Source organism: Capsicum annuum, chromosome 11 (assembly GCF_002878395.1).
Source record: "Capsicum annuum cultivar UCD-10X-F1 chromosome 11, UCD10Xv1.1, whole genome shotgun sequence".
Classification (NCBI taxonomy): Eukaryota; Viridiplantae; Streptophyta; class Magnoliopsida; order Solanales; family Solanaceae; genus Capsicum; species Capsicum annuum.
Window position 1 is genome coordinate 62,937,410 of NC_061121.1, and position 14,321 is coordinate 62,951,730.

Sequence of the window (14,321 nt, forward strand, 5' to 3'; positions counted from 1 at the left end):
TGAATTTATAAAGTATTTCAATTATAGATATTAATGAAACAATTCTTTTGCTATGTCTTTGAAATTGTTAATACAACTTTAATCAACAAGATATACACCTTATGTATGTTTCTAAACGATGCATTACATAGTTGAATTCTTTGATTTTTCATCCGAATAGATAGGTATACGTGATTGTTCCTTTTAATGATATGATTTTTTTGGAGGATTGACTTTGTTATTTTGATTTATTTATCAAAAAAAAAATCATGTATTCTAATTAAAAGTATATTGTGTATTTCATTAATTTCTTAAAAGATATGAAAAAATATATAAAAGTATTGTACTTGTAGAATCTTGTAGAATCTTGTCCTGAAAGAATACTATTTTTTTTTAAAAAAATTGAACACAGAAATTGACCTAAATACATCGAAGTATGAAATAATGATTTTTGCTTCTTTTTTTCATTCATTTTAGAAATGATGGATCATTTAGTTTTTTTCTTTCTTTTTTTTTTTGTAAAAAAAAAAAATAATGCAAGCTTTTTTTTTTTTGGTTTTCCAAGGTATCCCCACAGCCGGTAGCCGTAAGACTAATCCTCCGTTTTTCTGTCAGCGCACTAAACGGTAGAGAACTAGCCACAGAGTTTGTTCCATTCGCCAGAGGCGGGGATTTATGAATGAATAACTTGTCTTTTGATATAACTATTTAACGATTTGTATTATTATATTTTGTATTCTCAAAATTAAGATACATTTCGTAGAAAATTGAGTGATTTGTTGAACATAACAAGTTTTTAAGTGGTATTTTTTATTTTTATTTGATATTTTTAAAATTATATTTCTCTTATTTTTTCTTTTTTATCTTATAGGAGTACCTTATTTTGCAATCCAATTCTACAAATACAAAAGGAGAGGAAAAGAATAATTTTATACAAATTTCATAAGAATATAAAAGTAAATCTTGTATTGAAATTTTTTTAGTTATTATTCACGAAATCAATATTATATGATAAGATTATAAAATTATTACAATAATACGTAAAATTATATGTTGTTTGAATTTTTATTTTAGTATTTTTATGAAATATAATATTTATTTTAAGATTAAACATTTAATTATGATAATAGTATTTTGTAGGTAAACTTAATGATATTATTCTATTTTGACAAATAGCATAACAAGGTACGAAAATCAATTGTTATGCGAGACAAGAAAATTTAAAAAAAACAAACAATATCTTGAAAATACTATGATATAAAGGAACAATTCATAATATTACGGTTAAAAAATATAATGAAATGAATATCTTAATTACGAAACTATGACAATATTTAATTAGCAATAATTCTTTAACGACCATGCAAAGTGCGGATATGTCCACTAATAAGTAAATATAGGAAGTTAGTTAAGTGAGCTAAGACTACTAGTAGGTTAGTTGGTCGGTTAGAGGTGAGCCGAAAGTTAGTTATAATTGACTTCACTGTGTCATTGCAGTAATAATTTGATGTAGTTGGAACATCCTTAATTACTTGCTCCAACAAAAAGAAAAATCTAAGAATATTAAATAAATAATAAAACATAACAAATATAAAAAAAAATTAAATGTAAAAATATAGTCTTTTAAGTTAGGTTGCTTTTGGTTTTACTTTTTCTTTTAATTACTTTTCTTTTGATCTTTTCTATTTGACATTTAATTCAGAAAAAAACTACAAAATTCATAATTTTAACTTTCAAAAATATATACACACTTAAATATAAAAATTATTAAAGAGTTTACTGAATGAGAATTAAAAATATAATTGCATGATATAAAGATAAAGTATTATAAATTTGTAAGAAAGAAATTTATATGAAATAATATTTTATTAATTTTTAAAATAGCGCTAACTTTTTTTAAATAGATTACTTTATATTTGATCTTTTACTTTTTTTTGTTACTTTTAGTTTTCCTTTATTTGTTGTTAATTCTAATTGCATTTATGTGTCATTAATGTTTGATTCTTATCTTATGTAGGCAAAATTTGAAGAAACTTAGGTTAATTATTTGAAGAAACTTATTATTTCTCTTTATTTTATTAGGTATTTATTACACATTATGGGTCACAAACGAGAAAGGTAGGTTCCTTTCCTTACTAGATCCTCTGTCACTTAGACTTCCTTAGAAGACTATCAATTCTCAGTCAGTTACCAGATTCTAAATATGAGAAGATTTTAAGGCCTTTATTCTAGCCGATAAGGATCTGAATCAATGGGTTTTATTTCAAATTATAAAATCATCCAAAAGTCATTTGTGACAATTATAAAGATTTTATCTATATTTTTTTTATTTTGTATTTGTGATGTCTGATAAATTTTTGAGTCTCCAAATATTTTAGTATATTCAATTTTTATTTATTTCCATTCTTTCCTTTACTTAATACATTTAATGCATGAAACTATTGTGTGTATCTCCATGGCTAGGTCTATCTTTTTATTTTTTAAAAAAATTATAAATTTTTTATTTTTTAAAAAATTAAGTTTGTAGACATATTTATATTTGATATAATAAACTTGTGTGCTTAGATTGTCCTCTTGGGGTGGAGGAGTGGGGTGAGTAAATTTAAAAACAAAATTAATTTTCACAAAAATGTGTATTTGCATATTTTTATTAACAGAGTAATGTTTATAATCAATTTTAATAGTTTATTTTATTCAAACATATAATTTCTTATTTATAAAATTGATTTCAACATTTCTCTTTAACACGTAGGTGCTTATAATTACTTTTAATCTCCTCATCCCGATATAATCTTATTTTATTTTATGAAACGAACTTAAAGAAGGCTTTATATTTTATAAATATACTTTACGATTATTTTCAATATTCAAGTGTAATGAAAAATAAAATTATAAATATGATTAGATTTTTATGACCGTGCGAAGCGCGGACAAATTTACTAGTAATAAATAATAATAATTTAGTCAAATTACACTCTAATTAAGGTTTTTTAAGAGGTGTGCAAACAAAAAAATGTGATAAGTATTTAGGAACAAAGGGAGTATTGAAAGAAAATGATAAATTTTTCTTGATTTACTATAATAGACGAGTAAAAAGAAATATATATTTTTAATATAAGGACCAACCAGAATGAAATAAAGGGAGTGATATGAAGTAGAGAAAGTAATTCAGCATCAACAATCTATAATAATAATAATAATAATAATAATAATAATAATAATAATAATAATGATAATAATAATAATAATAATAATAATATATTAAAAGTGTGAAGGACATTAGAAATATTGTTTGAACTTTTTGCCCTTCATTAAAGTCTTCGTTTTAGACAAAATAGTCTTTTCACATATTAAATATTAAATATAATAAATGCGTTAAAATTTAAATAAAGAGGGTTTTATTATTATGGTTAATTTCCTACACAAAAATTCCTTTTTAATTAAAATAGGTTTGGTCCCTAAAAGAAAAAGATAAAAGACGTTAAAATAAAAAGACAAAAAGCGTCCAAAAAAAAAAAAATAGGCATCAAATTTTGTATTTTGATTAAATTTCTATAAAAAGATTCTTTTCCAATTAAAATAGGTTTGATTAAAAAAAAATTATAAAAGAGGTCCAAAGAATAGGCAAAAGAAAATCGTTGAATTTTTTACCTTTTATTTTATTTTAGATAAAATTATATTTTTTATTTTTTTTATCATTATATTTATAATATTAACAATATAAAATTATGTAGGATTTTTTTGGGTAGTTTTATGGGAAAAAAATTACAATATACAAAACTAAGTTTGCCTATATTCTTTTTTCCAAAAACAAAAGAAGTTTTATGCAAAAAAAAAAATAAAAAATTACTAAACTATGTAAAACTCTAACACATTAATTAATCTCCTTCTTGGTTTATGAATCTACTATTTTTGTAAAAATCTTTATAATTTCAATTTTCTTCACCGACAATCACTTTTGCTGCAAATTTTCGTTTAAAACTTTGTTGGCGCTGAGAAAGATTTTACTTTTTGGATAGGATGCTTTGATGTAATGGGTAACTCTCGTTTTATTCTTTATTAAATATTAGGGTCAAAATCTAAATAAAGATGCAAAAGAATTATACTTGTACCGATCTCATGAAATAATAGTGGTATCAAATCGATTTCAAATATATTTATTTTTGTCATTTATAAAGTGATGCCCCTTTATTTGGTTAATTATGTCGCAAGTTGCTTTTGACACTTTAATTTCTTCTCTTATTTGCGAGGTTAAAGTAACAGTAGAAGTTATAATTGTCTAAGTATATATATTTCAAATTCTACATCAAGTATTAGTTATATTTGTTATCGTATAGTTTAATATATACTATCTTACACCTCTTGATTTTCAATTATTTCTCTTCTTGTGTTTTAGGTGTCGTTCTATAGCCTTGATAATTTTTCTTAATTAGTTTAAAGTTGTTTTAATGCTTTTATATAGTGTTTAATGAATAAGTTAATTTTTTATTTAAACGTTTTACATATTTAGTAAAATCATTAATTTATTTATTAATCCGATATTTTAAAAAAAAAAATATCGAAGTGAATTCATTGAAGTAAGATACATGTATGTGGCTCGTATTCTTAGACTAGTATAATATATATATACAAAAAAAACGTTGGCTCATTCATTAAAATCTATTTATTTTAAATATGACTTGTATTAAAATATTTAATATATGCTTTTTCCAATGAAGCAAAACTTGTATTTAAAATATGACTCTGTTTTTTGTAATTTATTTTACAAAATTTAACTTGCGAAATCTGATATATGAATTAAAATAACAAAATTAAGTGTAAGATTTTGCGATACTCCGTTAGTATATGATATTTACCATATGCATTTAATAGAGGACTGGGAAGTTGAAACTGACCTAAGTGATACTGTGTCAATATATAAATATAATGTAGTGGTGTCATGGAAGACTAACAAGTGTTTAATTGAAGGACTGAAATATATATCAATTATATCATGACACTACGTAGATATATCGTAATGGTATCATTGATAATTGTGCACTCATTGAAGGATAGAAGCAGATCTCAATAATTTCATGTCAATATATAGATAGATATATTAATGTAATGGTATCATGGAGGATTGAGGAGTGTCTCACTGAAGAACGAAGCTTCAATGACACCATGATCGTATATAGATATGCTATGATGATATCATTACGGATTGAATAGTAATTTATTGAAGAACTAAAACAATCATCCATGATATCATATCAATACATAAATATATTCTGACGGTATCAGCGAGGACTAATGAGTGTATTATTAAAATGGCGTAAGCAGTCCTCTGCTAAAAAAAAGGGGGGGTCCAAAATAGGTGCAATTTTAGAAAATTAAGATTTAATTAATTATTAGTTTCCACCTTCACCCTTACTCAACAAATGTGGAGAGATATTAATATGAAAAAAAAGAATACTATTAAATTGAGATTGACTAAATAAAAATAGCTTAACTAAATTCACCTTTTAGCCGTTTTGTTTTCTTAAAGAAATTATAAAAGAAAACATGAAAAGTAGAATAGAACGGAGGAGGGAGCAGTATAATTACTTAATTTACGATAAATAACTGAACAACACCTAACACCTACTGTTAATTGTACTATGATAGTTTAAGAAATTAAATATTTGGGAAAGTAAATTTTAGAAAACAAATCCTTGTCCGGTTCAAGAAGCTAGGTTTCATTAAATAGGCTTGACATATTTTTTTTTTACTTCTGAAACAGTGAAAGTTTCATATTTAATTTGATACTAGCTTTGTCATATATATATATATATATACACACATACTAGTTGCATAAGGTTCGTGCTAAGCCTGAGCCTAAATTCATGGTAAAGAATGTAAAATTTAATATTAGAAAAAATGTATGGGAAAGTAAATTTTAGAAAACAAACCCTTGTTCGGTTCAAGAAACTAGGTTTCATTAAATAGGATTGTAAATGAAAAAGGACAAATGTTAGAACATATGAGTATTTTACAAGACCGTATAAAAATTCTTCATTTTGAACTTTCACAACAGACTCAGTCAATTTATGAGAAGAATTCTCCATCTTTTTCAAAAATGAAAAAAATCCACTGTATCAGGTAAAGATATAGCTAGTTCAGCTCAAACGGTAGCTGGTAAAGACTTATCAAATCCGTTAATGGGTGTGCATTCCCCAATGAATGTAGAAATACCTACTATAGCGGGTAATGATACAGCTAGTCCAACTCAAACGGTAGCTGGTAAAGACTTATCAAATTCGTTGACGGCTGACACTTTGCCAAAAAACGTACGGAGAATACTCCCAGCCAGTTTCAAGAACACAAGTACTCAGACCACAGATGAAAGAAGTCTTTCTCAGACTAAGAAGAAAAATGAAAAAAGAAATATAGAAAAAATGGCAGTAAACTCTATAAAAAAATTGTTAGTAGAATAACTGCCCAAAGAAATAGCAATGAATCCAGACCCGCCAGAGCTAAGATCCAGAATCTCCTTAATTCCAAGAGAAGAGACAAGATCATCTAGCTACTGACTATGGTACACAACTGTCATTGTTCACCCAGAACAAGAACAAGACTGAGACTATCAGAAAGAGACAGCGACGAGTGTGAACGAGACTACAACTCAGCCATGGACCAATTTACACAAGACCCAAATGCCGATGAAGATTCAGGAATGGAGTTTGATTCAGAAGCATTACACAATCTGGATATGTAAGCAATGACGATATCCATGAAAGACAAAATTACAGACGCATGCAATGATGTAATAGATACATAAATAGATGGATAAAGTAAAGACATAGCCATGTGATTGTGAGCCCCACCCAAGTTGTCAAAAGTCTTGCTAAAGTCTTATAAAAAATATAAAAGGATTTGAAATCCATAAAGTATATTTGAAGTCCACAAATGCCTATAAATATCCCCCTTTGGAAGACTTAAACATATGTAGCTAGAGAGAAAATCAAGAGTGAGAAAGTTCTTAGTTTCCATAAAGTTCCTAGTTTCCAAAGTTTGTAAGTTAGTTCAATTTTTTTTTAAAAAAGTAAAAAGTCTATATTAGTTTCTTAGTTCTTCATTTCCGGTAGCTGTCAAGTTTTCAGGGGACTCCCGAAAGGGAAACCTCACTTCTTTCTGAAGACATGTAAGTAGTCGTTACATAGATATTTGTGTTTTTCTCCAAAGTTTGTAAATTATGTTTGAATTAATCAAGTTCATAGTTTATTTCAGTTGTGTTTTTAATATTATACGATCTGGATCGCCGACGGTTTACCGTCAATTTTCCGATCTTGTAAAATTCATTACTTATTGGTACATATTTAATTATTATTAGATGTGTCTTTAATATTATAAGATCTAGATCGCCGGCGGTTTACCGCCAATTTTCTGGTCTTATAAAATTAGTAAACTACTTATAAACATACCCCCAGTATATGGTTATTCTCTCAGTGTTTTAGCAATAACGATGGATTAATCTGTAAATTTCTAGGGATTTGAAAAGTACACAGAAGATTAAAAAAAAGGACTGTTGTTATTATCCCGGGATGTGATTAAAGAAGATATTACTAAAATATCTAAAACTAAAGAGAAAGAGATGAACAGGGTATAAAAAAAAATAAAAATGCAAAGATAGTTTATTTTGGGGAGAAAATATACTCTGATCTTTATGACTTAGACACTTACACTGGACTAAGGACAACGAAGGAGGGAGTACTGAGTAGGATTTTACACCATATAAAAAATACATCCATATTAACTCTGCTTTATTTTCTCATAACTACTTACCTGCTTTAATTACTTTGCTTAACTTGCTTATTTACTTTACTTATAATATATATTAAAACCTGCTTATTAATTATTTGCTTTGTTTATATATTTTATATGCTTTATTATTATTATACATTTGTCTTATAATATTATTATCTATCCGTCTATACTATTATTATTATTGGCTCTTTATTATTATTATTATATATCTATTATTATTATTTATTCATTATTATATATCTGTCTTATTATTGTCTATCTATATTATATCTATCCGTCCTGTCAATTCTTATTGTTATTATTATCTATTATCTGTTATTATTATATTATATTATTATTATCTGTCTGTTTATATTATTATCTGTCTATTATATTATTATTATTATCTGTCTAACTATTAATATATATTATATCATCATTATTTGTCTGTCTATTCTATACTATCTTCATGCATTTTAATCTGTCAATATTCATATTTACAATCAAATTTACTAAATACTTTTCTTCCTTGTATTCTATTTATTAATTCTGTTTTGTCTGGTAACTTATACCCATCCATTACGGTATTATCATTTAGTCTTTTGTAATTTATTACCATTCTTGCTTTTACTTTTACCATTTCACTATGGTTTCTTACTATGAAAGTTGCTGATCTATGTCTTGATGTTGATCTTTTAATTATTCCTAATTCTAATAGCTCTTTTATTTGTATTTCAAAGTCTTTAAGGTCTTCATTTGTAGCCTCTATAGATGTTGTTTTAATAGTATATTCTGGATTAATTATTTCTAATTTGCAGGTAATTTGATTGAAGTCCCAATGTTGCAGGAGTTTTTCTCCGATTATCTCTAGCTTGTCTGGAATTTGTATAATTTTTCTAGATCTTTTTGATCTTTTATTACTCCTATTTGTTGTATACTCTTCTTAAAATTGTATAATTCTGTATCCATTTCTATTAAAGTGTAATATTTTTCTAATTCTTTGACTGTTGAAATTTTTTGTAATTCTTCATATATTGTTGTCTTTTTATTATTATTACAAGTACAATTTTTTCCTTTATCACATTCTAGAGTTGTTTCTGGTTTTAATTGATCTTTTGAGTTTTTGATTCTTTCTTTTGTTTTATCTTCAAGGAAACGATATTTAGTTGGTAGAGGTTGTATCTGTACTGGTGAGTGAGTGATATTACTAGCAAATATTATCCAATTTTTTTTGTAACTAAACATCCTCCATTATTTTGTACCATAAATCTAATCCTAACACAAAGTCTTCCTTTATGTTTAAGTCTCTGACTAGTATTTCATTGAGTATATATGATGGTTGGTAGAATTCACAAGTATTAATAAAACTTATTTTTGCTTTTGATATATAGTCTGTATAGGTATTATATGTTCCGTCCATTTTCATGGATTCTTGAGGTTTTGACAATTTTTAATTAGTTTTGCTGGTAAAATTCTACTATTTAAAATGCTCTTTGTACATCCTGAATCAACTATAACTAAAGTCTCGAACTTATAGTCTTGAATTTTTATTCTTGCTAAAACCTTGACTGTACTAATTTTCTTTCCTTCATTACATACCATTCTTTCAAATGGTATCATCATTAATTTTTTTTATTTCACTCTATTATTTTTAGCAAATGTATTTAATAAGTCTACTTCTAATAAGTCTTCTTCTGTAATTACCTCTTTATATTTTTCGAGGTTATAAACTCTCATTTTTAATCTTTTTAGTCTTTCTTCTAATTCTAATATTTTAACGTCTGGTGTTTTACTATTGGTTCAGGTTGTTTCTTGTGAAAATTACTTAAATTGTTTGTTGATTTTTGAATTTTTAGGATCTCTGAGGTTTTTTCTATACATTTTATGCATCCTTCCTTATAAAATTTCCTACATTTTGCCCTTTTGTTTTTAGTTGGAAACTACTAACAAAAAACAACACTGATTACTGTCTAATCCTTTTCCTTCCTCAAATTCATGTTCATATTCTTCTATCAAATTTATCAAATCATAATAGTCTGAGTTTGTCTTTTCCAATCCTATTTCATTTATAAATTCCTCTTCTCTAGAATCTGAAGAATCAGATTTATTTATTTCTTTTTCAAAGACTTCCATACTTCTAATAGAGTATATACTTTCATTATCTGACATATATTCATCTACATTTATTAAATTTTCATTTACATCTTCTATTAATTGTGCATTCCTAGATCTATTATTGATTTTTTTTTGACAAATATTTGCTAAGTACTCTATGCTACCGCAAGTAAAACATTCTAATTTATTTTTGTAGGTTCTACTGGTGTTATATTTTCTTACATGCTTATTCTTATCTAGGTATGACTTCCTTGCAGTTGATCTTCTTAAATAATATTTCTTCTTAGGACGATAGTTTTTTTTATATTTTTTCTTTTTATAATCTTGATCATAATGTTGTGTAGTATATATGTTTTTACAAAAATCTATATCGCATCTTTTTAATTATTTTTGTATCTGTATATTTGTACATTTTTCTTGTAATACATCCATTACATATTGTATTCTTTGTCCTATTGATCATGGATTGTTTGAGTTTTACATTACTTCCTCTCTTGAACCATTTTTCTTCTATCTCTCTTCCTAGAGCCCCTGGTAATTTATTAAATAATCTAACTCCTAGAGTCTGATCAAACGAGTTCCCACTAATTGTACAATAATAAAAGTAATCATTTAGAAATTCTTTAATCCTTGACCAATTATTAATACTTAGTTGTCCTAAATTTATTAGATTTTTTTTGCTGCAATACCACTAATCCACTATTGGAATTTTCTCCTGTTAGTAGAGAATGTACTTTGTTTACAAAATTATATGGTTTTAAGCTTAATTCTACTAATTTTTGAAAATCTTATGGGAATGTTATCTTATAAGCTTCCCAAAGTGCTTTAGTACTTTCTCCTAAGAAATGTTTCTAAACACTACAAAAAAAATATATTTTGTGAAGATTTATTTATGAGTTATTAACCTCCACAAATATAGTGGAGGTTTGTATGTCCCTATTATTTTAATTACAATTGTGGGGTTAAAACCTCCACTATCCCTTAAAAAATAACTTGCAAATATTTTGGGAGGTTAAAACCCCGCTATCCTTAAAAAATTAGGCCGCGAATATTTTGGGCAGTGAATAAACCTGCGAATATATTTATTTTTCCGCCTCAAAAAGGCCTCCTTTATCCTAATAGATAACCTCCCTAATTCCTTTCTTTAAGACTCCCTCTCAAAGGCTGTCAATATGATTCTCACTGTCAACGGACAATTTCCAGGTTCGGGCTGGAGAAACGTTGGTCGTACGCATCGAAAACAAAGGGAAGATGATTTAGGTGCAATCTTGTTTTTCTTTTTTGGGGGTTATTGTTAGATCTGTTCAAATTCAACATCTATCAGATCTGTCTAGGGAGAATTACATGAACAAAGAAGAGCATACTATTGTGAATCATTTTCTCAAACGGGAAAAAAGAGCATTTATTATAGAGTATATAACTTCGATCATAGGGATCAATTTCTAGTCGCATAGCTTCATAATAATTTTGCAAAGCTTCCGCGTAATTTCCTTCGGATTGATAGCCTCCACCCATGTTCTAGCTCGTCGGAGAGCTAGATTTGCCTCAATTTTTTGTCTCCAGAAGCTTCTCAAATTTAAGGACTTGATGAAGACAAAGGTCAACTTATCCTTTGTTTTTATATATTTTGTTTTATTCCTTTAGAATCTTATAAATTATGCAAGAAGAATTTACATATGAATCATCTCTTCATTACAGGCTGGTAATGAAAGGGCTGACAAAAGGTACAAATTTATGAAGGATTTTCTGAAGGAGTTCTACGAAGAGTGGGATGGGAGGGCTTAAATGAGGTAGCAGTTTTCTGATTGATGTTTTGTGTTCCTTTAGTTCTTTGTATTGGTTGCATATAGCCAATGTCATAAATTCTTTATACAATAAACTAATTGATGGAGAACTTCTGCCTTGTGTTATAGGACATGGGAGAAGTTGAGAATTGAAATGGTGGCATAGAGAGGTTTTTTCAACCAAAATTTGTGGAAAAGAATTGATTTATGGTTTATAATATAAATTCTTTCATGTTTTTTGTTATGGTGCTTATGTTTTATTCTGGTTATATATGTGGGTCTTATGATCTTTCTTCATTAAGTGTGGTTTTAACTGTAGTTATATAGGTGTATTTTAGGAGCAATTGAGAAATGAAATTGTGGCAGAGATCAACAAACTAGGACGTGTTTCCTTGATTGATTTAGCCGATTCTACGGGAGTAGACTTGTACCATGTTGAGAAACAAGCTTAGTATGTAGTTTCCAGTGACTCATCTGCAATTTATCCATATTTTTCTCGTCTAAGTAGATTAGCTTATATAAAAGTTTGGAAATATTTGACCTTTTTGTTCAAGGATCAATTACTCCATCTCTGTTTTTATCCATTTGTTTTTCCCACTAAAATAAGTGTATTAGTATTACCTAATAATGTTGGTTTAAGTTTGACCACACTACTTCCATAGTTAAACTTGAAGATAAAGATAGTTACTTATATTTGTTACTCTTTGATTTGTTTCATCTGAGCAGTTTGACAGGAAGTTTGTGCTTGATGAAAAATGTTACTCCAACTGTTCTCCTTTTGGGACTTGAATTTTCAAGCATTATCTAGAGATTTGTGATTATTTAAGAAAATATTGCTCTTCAATTTCGTTCACAGCCCTGCAAAGGAATACTTTTGTTTGGTCCTCCTGAAACTGGGAAAACCATGCTGGCAAAAGTCGTTGCCACTGAAATTGGAGCAAATTTTATTAATATTTCAATGTCAAGTATCGGTTCAAAGGTTTGTTTGTTGGAAGCTTATTTGTGCTCTATTCATTATAGGTGATGTTGTTCATCGTAGTTTCTTCGCATTAGAACAACCTTAATATTTTTCTTTTCCAATGCAGCAGTGGTCTGGTGAGGGTGAGAAACGCATAAAAGTTGTCTTCTCGCTGGCTAGTAAAATTTCTCCCAGCATTATTTTGGTAGATGAAGTATGCTTCCTTAGACATATTTCTTTTGATCTTTCCTGTTTTAAAATAAAATTCTATCATTTTTCTGATCCCTTTTGTCTCCTGTTTGTTTATGTGGCTTTCTCAAGGTTGATAGTATGCTGGGACGAAGGGAAAATCCAGAAGAACATGAGGCAATGCGCAGATTGAAAAATGAATTCATGCTGAATTGGGATGGGTTAAGCACAAAGGATACCGAACGAGTTCTGGTACTTGCAGCAACAAACAGGCCATTTGACCTTGAGGAAGCTGTTATAAGGCGACTGCCACGCAGGTAAAACAGGAATGACTAATTTACCAGATGCTCCAAACAGATCAAAAATTCTAAAAGTGATACTCGCAAAAGAAGACTTGGCTCAGGATATTGATCTGGAATCAGTTGCAAGTATGACCGATGGATATTCCAGAAGTGACCTTAAGGTGTCTTTGCTATTCTTGTTTGCTTGGATAAATGACTAGTCCTTGTTTCATCTTTATAATGTTTGAATTTGCTGTGTTTTTCTTATTTAATTCCTTTATCATGTAGAATCTTTGTGCAACCGCTGCATATCGACCCATTAGAGATATCCTAGAAAAGGAAAAAAAGGTACTATATTTCTTTTGTTGATGTGTGTTCATTGACTGCTTAGCTGAGGTAGAAAATAACATGTTGGCTGTTCCAATGGATTTTCTCGGTGGCTCATTGACTGTTATGGATGTCTATTTCACTTTCTTTAGATATTTTTTCATGGGCTTTAGAGGATCCTTTTGAAGTATCTTATTGTATTCATTTGTTTTCATAGTTAGAACGTAGATGAAATCTTCTGGACAAGTTTTTATGGCTCAACGAAAAAAACAATCATCTATCTACTCTTACCTTTTTGAGATTCTGTGCAGTTATTATTGAGAGGCATATACATTTCATTAGAATCATTATCGTGAGAAAAAGTGAGCATTTGATGCCACAAGTGATTAGAGAAAATTTTTTATCCTCGTAGAAGCACATATAACCTGATAAAACTTTTGTAGACCAATCGCTCCCAAATAAAAGACAATTCCTCAATCTCTAAAGAAAGTGTTTTCTCTATTTCTTTTTCAGACTTCTTATTGCTTTCTTCTAGATAGTATAACTGCCCCATTGCACATGAGGTTATTAAGCGAAAATTTGTCCTACTTGAAAGCATATGAAAATTTTTGAAGTTAGGGAGTTGTGGATTTTATCTAATTGTTGGAGTGTTATTAAGCGAAGTATGCATAGTGCGCATGAGATGTTTGAGAAAATTACTCCAAACATGCGTATTATAGATCCATAGAAAAAAACAAGAAAACAAAGTATATCTACTCCTTTAATCTCATTTTTGGATTTATATTATTAGCCAAATTAATTTTTTGTAGTTGAATACTTACCGTGAATTACCTTTGTCTTCAATGAATGAATTCCTCTTTTATGTTCACCTGAAAATTGAATGTGACTGCTTATTTTCTTGTAGGAAAAATTGACACCTAAAGT

At 28.0% G+C, this 14,321-nt stretch overlaps 1 long non-coding RNA gene across 1 annotated transcript; it reads left to right on the forward strand.

Moving 5' to 3' along the window:
* The first annotated feature begins 12,731 nt into the window (after nt 1-12,731).
* LOC107847241 lies at nt 12,732-13,419 on the forward strand. Its single transcript, XR_007047489.1, has 3 exons — nt 12,732-12,814; nt 12,922-13,252; nt 13,359-13,419. It is a non-coding gene; the product is annotated as an uncharacterized LOC107847241 (long non-coding RNA).
* The last annotated feature ends 902 nt before the right edge of the window (nt 13,420-14,321 follow it).